This window comes from Jaculus jaculus, unplaced genomic scaffold (genome assembly GCF_020740685.1).
Source record: "Jaculus jaculus isolate mJacJac1 unplaced genomic scaffold, mJacJac1.mat.Y.cur mat_scaffold_37_1_1805170_arrow_ctg1, whole genome shotgun sequence".
Classification (NCBI taxonomy): Eukaryota; Metazoa; Chordata; class Mammalia; order Rodentia; family Dipodidae; genus Jaculus; species Jaculus jaculus.
In genome coordinates, this window is record NW_025423493.1 from 1,210,421 (window position 1) to 1,219,869 (window position 9,449).

Here is a 9,449-nt window from a genome sequence, read left to right on the forward strand (position 1 = left end):
GGTCTGGAGTTCATTTGCAGCAGCTTATAGCCCTTGGCACACCCGTTCATTCTCTCTCTTCCCTCCTTCCCTCCCTCTCTCCTCCTTTATTTTCATATAAGTAAATATGATATTAAAAGAGACCTTTTCAGAAACCCATTGTTACTATGTAGATGTCCTCTCTAGAATGTAGACTTTCCTCCTCCACCCCTAAGACACTATTGACCATCTCATTTTATTTTTATTTTACAATTTTTTTCTACTTCAGGTCTCACTCTAGTAAGGCCGATGTGGAATTCATTATGTATACCCTAAAGGATGGCCTCAAACTCACAGGCCACAATCATCCTACCTCTGTCCACCCTGTGCTAGAATGAAAGGTCTATGCCTGGCTATCATTTCATTTTAATTTCAAATGTTCTTTCTGTCTCAGTGAACTTACCTGTTTTATATTATCTATATAAATGAAATAAAACACTTCATGACATTTTCTGTTTGACTTCATGCATTCAACACTCACCCATGTTGTACATCAACCATTTCTTTTCTTTGTGTTTTTTTTTTGTTGTTGTTGTTGTTTGTTTTGTTTTTGGTTTTTCAAGGTAGGGTCCAGGCTGACCTGGAATTCACTATGGAGTCTCAGGGTGGCCTCGAACTCATGGCAATCCTCCTACCTCTGCCTCTCGAGTGCTGGGATTAAAGGCATGCGCCACCACGCCCGGCTCCATTTCTTTATTTCTATATTTCAATGCATAGATGAACCACCTTTTCTTTTTCCTCCTTTTTCTTTTTTAGAGTGAGAGAACAGAGAATTGGCGTGCCAGGGCCCCAGTCACTGCAACTGAACTCCAGAACCTTGTGCCACTTCATGGGCATGTGCAGTCTTGCACTTGCCTCACCTTTGCGCATCTGGCTAAGTGGCATCTAGATCGTTGAACATGGGTCCTAAGGCTGTGCAGGCAAGTGCCTTAACTGCTAACCCATCTCTCTAGCTCAAACCAAACCACCTTTTCTTAATTATCTGTTGATATACAATTTTCTTTCCATGTTCATTGGCTGTACCTGTTGCTACAACAAATACTCAGGTACACATTTTCCCTTGAAATCCCAGTAAGGTTTAGGAGGATATATATACCAGAAAATGTACATTTTCTATGTCTGTTTAAAATGTTTGTGTCAGAGAGAAAGAGAGATTAAGAGGCAGATAGTGACAAGAAAATGGGCACATCAGCACCTTCAGCCATTACAAACAAACTCCAGATGCATGTGTCACCTTGTACATCTGGCTTTGCATGGATCCTAGGGAATTGAACCTGGGTCCTTATTCTTGCCAGGCAAGTGCCTTAACTACTGAACCTTCTCTCCAGTTCATATGCTATTTCTTACTTGGTTATTCCACATGTATTTGAATGATTTCAATGCTAGCTTCCATTCCTTTTCACCTATATGTGAGGTCAAAGAAGTGATGATTAAGGATATTGGATATGGAGCTGATAACAGCTGTGGCTTGATGAGTAATTTTGCTCCCACACCTTCTTTTTCATTTAACTAATTCAAGAAAGATCCTAGGCTAGAGAGAAGGCTGAACATTTATGGTACTTGTCTGCAAAGCCTAAGGACCCAGACCTGATTCCCCAGTCCCCATGTAAAGCCAGAGATAGTTTTCAGTGGCTGGAGGGCCTGGTGTGCCCATTTTCTATCTAATAAATAATAAAAATAGAAATTTTTATTTATGATATTTTAGGAAAATGGATGGGTCTGGAAAGGATTATACTAAGTGAGGTAACCCAGGCCCAGAAAGCCAAATGCCATATGTGCTCTCTCATATGTGGATCCTAGCTACAGATGATTGGACTTCTGTATGGGTAGGAAGAAAACTCAGTAGCAAAGTCCAGTAAGCTAGGAAAGAGATATAAAGAGAAGACAAAGGTAGGGAGGGGTTACTTAATAGGATGGTGTTGTATATATGTAAGTAGAAGAATAGATTAATGGGGGTGAAAAGGTCCAAGTGAGGTCAGGGGAAGAGATTGAGTAAAGGAAAGGTAGAGAGAAGACTAATCAAAATCTAAGAGAATTAAAAAAAATCATATGGAAACCTACTTTTTTGGATAATGGAACACTAAGGAGCAATAGATTGTTGCTAAAAAATTTTCAGTGCTGGGGATGGGATACCTTCCAGTGAGTTGTTGGCAGGGAGGTCCCTGATGCCCCCAAACATTATAGGCTATTGCCGAAGCCCTGGGTTTCCCACCAGGAATAGATGGTAATAGATGGTAAGACCCTATTCCTGAAGACTCCACATACTTGGGCTGCAAGGCCACTGAAAAATCTTGCTGGAACTGAGCTGATAACCTCCTCCATGTAGACCAGCTGACAGAAAGCTGAAAGAAGCCATTCTGCATGCAGTTCAATGGGAGAAAGAGAAATCACCAGTGAAGATCTTCGACAGTGGACACTGCAAGCCTTATATTTTGCTAGCCAGGCCACATGAGGCAACAATGACAATAGTGGCATGTCTGTAATGGTGGAAACCAACTGCCGTCTAATTGGACTGGGTGCCTGATTCATGGGAGGGAATACATCCCTGATACTGAAAACTTAAAACAGGGTTAGTCATAAGCCCTAGGGTTGTGTGTGTGTGTGTGTGTGTGTGTGTGTGTGTGTGTGCGCGCGCGCATGCGCGCGCGCATGCGTGCACATGAGAGATATTGACCAGAAATTTTCTTTTCTTATAAGGTTTTTGAGAGGGATTTGGCAAACAAGATTATGCAGGCCTTCTGAAATAAGTCAAGAAGTACTCTTTCCTTTGTTTTCTGATGTCTGCTGCTGTCTGGCTAAATGTATATACTATGCTTATCAAACTGCCCAGTAAGCACTTCTCTTAATGTTTAATACCCTTATATTAATGCTACTCTCACTTTTGGTAGAGAATCTTCTCTTTTAAGATGGCAGTGACAGAAGTGCTCCGTACTGCAATATCTCTAGCACACCTTCCAAGGCTCATGGTCTATTGCAGAAGAGGTGGCGGAAAGAATGTCCTTCCAACGTGCTCCCCCAGACACAAAATGGCCTGGTTATCCATGATCTCACAGTGTCTGACACTACCTACACAAGACCATCATAATAGGAGGAAAAGATCATGACATCAAAATAAAAGAGAGACTGATTGAGGGGGGGAGGGGATATGATGGAGAATGGAATTTCAAAGGGGAAAGGTGGGGGCCGGAGGGAGAGCATTACTATGGGATATTTTTTATAATCATGGAAGTTGTTAGTTAAAAAAAAAAATGGAGCCAGGCATGGTCGTGCATACCCTTATTTCCAGCACTCATGAGGCAGTCGTAGGAGGATCGCTGAGATTTTGAGGCCACATTGAGACTACATAGTGAATTCCAGGTGGGTCTGTGCTAGAGTGAGACCCTATCTTGATAAGCAAAAAAAAAAAAAAAAAAAAAAAGCACAGAAAAAATTGGAAAAAAAAAAAGAAGATATTTTTAAAAAGTAGTAACTCTTTTTCTTTTTTAAACTAGAATCTTGCTGTAGCCAAGGATGACCTGGAAATTCACTAGGTAGTCTCAGGGTGGCTTCGGACTCATGGCAATCCTCCTACCTCTCTTGCCCATGTAGTGGGATTAAAGACATGTGCTACCATACCCAGCAAGATGTAACATTTTTTAAAAAATTTTGTATTTATTTGAGAGCAACAGACAGAGACAGAAAGAGGCAGATAGAGAGAGACTTGGCGTGCCAGAGCTTCCAGACACTGCAAATGAAGGCCAGATGCACGCCCCCTTGTGAATCTGGCTAACGTGGGTCCTGGAGACTCAAGCCTCGAACCAGGATCCTTAGGCTTCACACTCAAGAGCTTAACCGCTAAGCCATTCTCCAGCCCAAGATGTAACATTTTTGCTCTTGGAATTTATGTATAAAGAACACACTCACAAATGCACCCACCTCTATATCCCACATTGCACAAAATGGCAAAAAAGACATGGGATTTTCCTACTGAAACTGAAACTGTCTATGGTTCTCAGAGCTAAACGTCCAAAGCTAGTCAGCATTTTTCTTCAGAGCCCAAGGGAGGGGCAGGAGCAAGAGACAAGATGAAGAGCATGTCTGAGCCACCAGGAAGAGGCTGGCAGGGGCACTTTCCTTCCTCTCAGTGAGCTACAAACTGGATGGGAGACAACACCAAGGGGACCAAGTGTGGGGGTGACTGGAGGAACATTGAAGCCCCAGTGAGGAGAAAGTCATCAAGCTCCAGACAGCAGGGCAGCCTGCCAGCAAGGAAGGAGCATGAGGCAAGCCCCAGCTCAGCTTGGAGAAGAAAGACACTGAGCCCTGAACAGAACAGAAGGGAGCCTCCCAGCACCTGGGGCTATGGTGGAGGAAGGAGCAGAACGGGGAGCACACAGCGGGCTGGGGGTTAATTTTTTTTTTGGAATTTTCTTTTATTAAATAAAAACATTTTCTATAAAATGTGTCTTTATGTCTGGGTGATCTATCTGACTGCAGGCTGGCCTTGAGCACTGTGGGAAGAAGGAAGAGGGAAGCAGGGGTATCCCTCCCTAGGTCACCCCACTTCAAGAGGGTTAGATGTTCAAAGCTCCCACAGAATAAGTGAGTCAGCCCTTCATGTGTCAGCTCTCTCCAGGTCCTTGGCCCTAACAACTTGGAAGCCTCAAAATCTTCTGATGACAAACTACTCCCAGAACTCCTGGGGTCAGCAAAAGAAGAATGGGAATTGTCAATAAGAATTTATAGAACAGAGGCCCTTTCCCACACCTGTCCCCTATTTCCTGAATCTAGGCAGACGGGACAATAGTTACGGGAACAGGGGACAGGAACTGAGGAGAAACCACCCTGCCCTTCCACACTGGAGTTTATGCTCAGCTCAGTCACTTCCACTCCTGGCCAAACCCAGCCCAAAGCATAGAATGCCTGTGTGGGACAGGAGAAATCAGGAAATGTAAATAGGAGCCCAGACCCCCCAACAGAAGCCCTGGGAGACAAGTCTAAGCAGGAGACACAATGGCCTCACCTCATCTCAGGGAACAAAAGGCATGGCCCAGACTCGGATCGGATCGTGGGGTAGAGGAGGGACCTGAGGGTGCGGGCAGGTCAATAACTGGGGCTAGGCTAGATGCGGAAGTGAGTGGAGAAGAGCGGGTTGGGTGGGAAAAGATTTCCCAGTTTGCAGGCCATGGCCAGTTTCCCCAGTAGCACCCAGACAGCAGCAGGAACGGGGCAGGGGCTCCTCTTGAAACATTGGTGGCTACAGGCTCTCATGATCTCTGACGCCAGGTGCCTCGGCCTCTTCCTCCTCTTCCTCTTCTTCCAGAGGCCCCCGGCCAGAGACCGGGTCAGAGGGGGTGCCATTCTTCTCTACCTCCACAGGAAGGGGTCTCTCACCCTCCAGGGTGGCCACTTCCTTATCCTCTCCTTCAGGGTCTTCTGACTCCTTAGGACGTTTTGGGGAGTCCTCCAACAGGTCCCCTGCTCTCCTCTTCAGTGCCCCCTTATTCTTCTTGGCCGGCTCATCGATGGCCAGCTTCCCTTCTTCCTCACTGCTGCCCTCCGTATTGCCCTTCTTATCGCCATCACCCTCGGGGGGCTTCCGGATCTGGCTCCAGCTCCGGCTCTTCCACTCTGCTGATTTTCTGGGAAGACTGGTAACCAGAGGAGGCCCTTTCCTCTTGCTGGGCTTGCCAAACTTCTCCTTGGACTCCTCGTAAGGGAAGAGGTCTTTGGGGCCCAGGAATGCCTTCTCATGGGTCCCCCCAAAAAAGACTTGTTATTTGTTGGCTGTGGATTTCACGGCTGCCTCAGGCATCTCATCACTCCGGGCCGGCCAGTGCAGGTAACCCTTCATCTTGGCGAACACCAGGTCCCCGCATTTGTACTCCTTCTGCTGGGTGGATCGTGACATGGCGGGGTTGCCGGAGCCCGCACAGGGCGCGAAGCGCAATCGTGCGGTACTACCCCCCACTCCGCCATCCGGTGGTGGCCCCGGCCCGAGCTCCGGCGCTGCCGCAGCATCTCGGATGGGAGGGAGGGATGGAGGGGAGGTGGCCCCGCGGGGCACGGAGCTGCGCTGCTCCTGCGGGTTTTTTGTGTTTGAAATTCTATTGCTCCCTCCTGGGCGCCAGGCCTCTTCCTCTTCCTCCTCCTCCTCCTCACCCCTCCCCCCCTCGTGGCCCCGCTCCTCCCTCCTCCTCCTCCTCCTTCCCCCCTCCCGCGGCCCTTCGATGCTCGCCTGGAGTGATTTTCTAAATCATGGTTCCTGGGCTGGAGAGATAGCTTAGCAGTTACGTGGTTGCCTGCAAAGCCTAAGAACTCATGTTCGACTCTCCCAGATCCCATGTAAGGCAGACACAGTAGGGTGAGGCAAGTGCAAATTCCCAAATGCCCACTATGTGGTGCAAGCATCTGGAGTTTGATTGTATTGGCTGAGGCTCTGGTACACAAATTTTTTTCTCTCTAAAATAAAAATAAATAAATCATGGCTCTTTTTCCCTCAAAACAAAAACAACAAAACAGTTGATTCATTCTAATGCCCTGTCCTTTATCCCTTAAATGTCTGTTTCTCTATCTTCCATCTAATGATGCTTCTCTACCATGCCCCATGGTTCTGGCCTACCTATGTAAACATTTTCAAGGAAAAACAAGTTGACAGGACATACCTGGAGACTTTTTGTCATGTACCTATGCCTATTTTTTTTAAATATCGTTTTCCTAAATATTTTATTTATTTGTTACAGAGAGAGAGAGAGTGGGGGGGGAGAGGAAGGGAGAATGGCACACCAGGGCCTCCAGCCACATGTAACACCGTGTGAATATGGCTTTACATGGGTACTGGGTTATCAAACCTGGGTTCTTAGGCTTTGCAGGCAAATACCCTAACCACTGAGCAATATCTCCAGCCCTCTTGTCTATGTTTTTATTGTCCATTGGTTTTTATTGCATTCTGAGTGGAAGGGAACTGAGAGAGATAGAATTGTAAGAATGAACCTTCTGGATAATGGTAAGGAAGGCTCAGGGAAACAACATCAGAATAACACACATGGGCATTGTGATAGAAGTGTCACATGACGGGAGTGGGGAGATGGGTTAGTGGTTAAGTACTTTCCTACAAAGCCTAAGGACTCAGGCTTCAATTCCCCAGTACACACACAAGACAGATACACAGCTGGCACATGTGTCTAGAATTGTCATTTGCAGTGGCTGGAGGCCCTAGGGTGCCCATTCTGTCTCTATCTTCTTCTCCCCCCACACCTTCTCTGTTAAACAAAAATAAATAAATACAATGTTTTTAGAAAGGACTACCATATTAACATTGGCGCTTGGGAATATTTAGGCAAAGATCTACAAGTCAAGGAAGTTAATAGTCCATATCTTTTGTTATTTTTAATTATTTACTTATTTGAGAGGGAGAGAGAGCAGATAGAGATATAATGGGCATGTCAGTACCTCCAGCCACTGCAGATGAGCTCCAGACTCATGTACCTCCTTGTGCATGTGGATTACGTGGGTCCTGGAGAATTGAACAAGCCGCCTTCAGCTTTGCAGGGATGCCGGGGTCCAGCCCCAGCTTGTAGGAGGGTCCCTGAAGAGAGGTGTGAAAGGGAACAGTACAATGATGACTGGAAGTCAAGTTCTGGTGCAAGCTGACCAGGCTAATGCTGAAAGCAGCTGAGTTTCTCTGTCTCTCTCTCTCTCTCTCTCTCTCTCTCTCTCTCTCTCTCCTGCCACAGCTCTTAACCTTAGTCTTTTATTTTCTGATCATGTCATGCAAGAGCAAACTTCAAGAAAGGTACAGTTCCACAGAATTCATAGAAACTTTGCTATTTCTTTACATCAAACAATCTCATAATTATTTACCTCAAGTACAATCATCAGGGCCCTATAATGATTAACTATTTTCACACTTTCCCCATGTATATGCAGTTAAGAACTTGCAATTTCCTGAGCTCCTACTTTCAATGACTGTATTAATGCTGAGAGACAGAACAGCCACAAAATGGGGGGGGTTCCTACCATTGATCCAATAAACCCATTTACCCCCCCCCCACCATTTCTTTTGAATTCCCCTTTCCATGTCCCTCCAATACTAAGGCCTTGGTCCTGCCAATTGAACTCTTTCTGACCTCAGTTGTTTTTCCTGTAAGGATTCTTGTAAAGAGTCATAGTTTGCTGCAATTGCCACAATTCAGAAAAGTTAGTCATAGAACAATTCTTATACTGTTCCAGGAGGTTCATTGTTTCCTCCTCAGTGTACAGTACTCCATACCCAACTTCCTTTAAGGCCTTTAAAGAAAACAATTATTTCTGACCTATTTTCTTGTTTTTCCAATTCTATGCCACAGCATTTTTCAGATACATTGACCAACACTTCATTAACATCTTTTTCTTTTTTTTCAAGGTAGGGTCTCGCTCTAGTCCAGGCCACCCTGGCAATAGTCTCAGGGTGGCCTCGAACTCACGGTGATCTACCTACCTCTGCCTCCTAAGTGCTGGGATTAAAGGCATAAACCACCGTGCCAGGCTCTAACATCCATTTTTGCTGGAAAAGTAAACTTAGAGATTGGTATACCAAGTGAAAGACAGAAAAAGACAAACATTATACCAAAAAACCATAGATATCTATAGAGCAGAGAGCCAAAGATGTTTCTATAGAGGGGCCACATTGGACTCCAAGGAAGAGATAACTGGGCTGGAACTGTGTCATGCAACTCTTCAGCACTTGATTCCTTGTGATCCTGAAATGGCATGCTTGCAGTCTCTGGAACAGGGAAGTACTTTAACTGCTAAGCCATCTTTCCAGCCCTTAAATTAAATTCTTTAATGCCCCATGGCTATTGCTAGGTAAGCAAGTTGGTATCTAATGTGCCATTTTCTTCTTTTCTTCAAAGCTCAGAGGGGGTGTGTGTGTGTTTAATTTTATTTCTGAATTACTAGAAATTTACTAGACATCTGCAGTTCCAGAAATGCTTCAGGCTGTACAAAAAAACAAAGTCTTGGATGCTAAGAGAGTTTGTGGAAGAGGTAAGGTTCTGGACAAATGGTAACTAATTTTGGAATGTAAAGTGTAGATCCAGTGCCTTGCCTGGAAATATTGAATAATTTGTAAAGTGAGTTGATAACAGCAGTGCCCACAGACAGATGCCACCCACATTCTTCATCCCTCACCCAGAGACATGTCACTCGCAATTTCAACAGCCTCACATACTCACACACTGTCTCCCAGTACTCATTTTCCAAAGCTCTTAGGCACAAAACTCAACAAGTCTCTCCATCACATGTTGGGCTCTAGTGAGAAACACAAATTAAATGAAGATACTCTCCTAATTTTTGCAGAGCGGGAGGGTTGAGATAGGGTTTCACTCTATCCCAGGCTGACCTGAAATTCACTATGTGGTCTCTGTGTGGCCTCAAACTCACAGCCATGCACTTACTACCTTTGACTCCCT

At 45.3% G+C, this 9,449-nt stretch overlaps 1 pseudogene; it reads right to left on the reverse strand.

Moving 5' to 3' along the window:
• Positions 1 to 5,112: 5,112 nt before the first annotated feature.
• LOC123457346 lies at positions 5,113 to 5,908 on the reverse strand (annotated as a pseudogene).
• Positions 5,909 to 9,449: the final 3,541 nt, after the last annotated feature.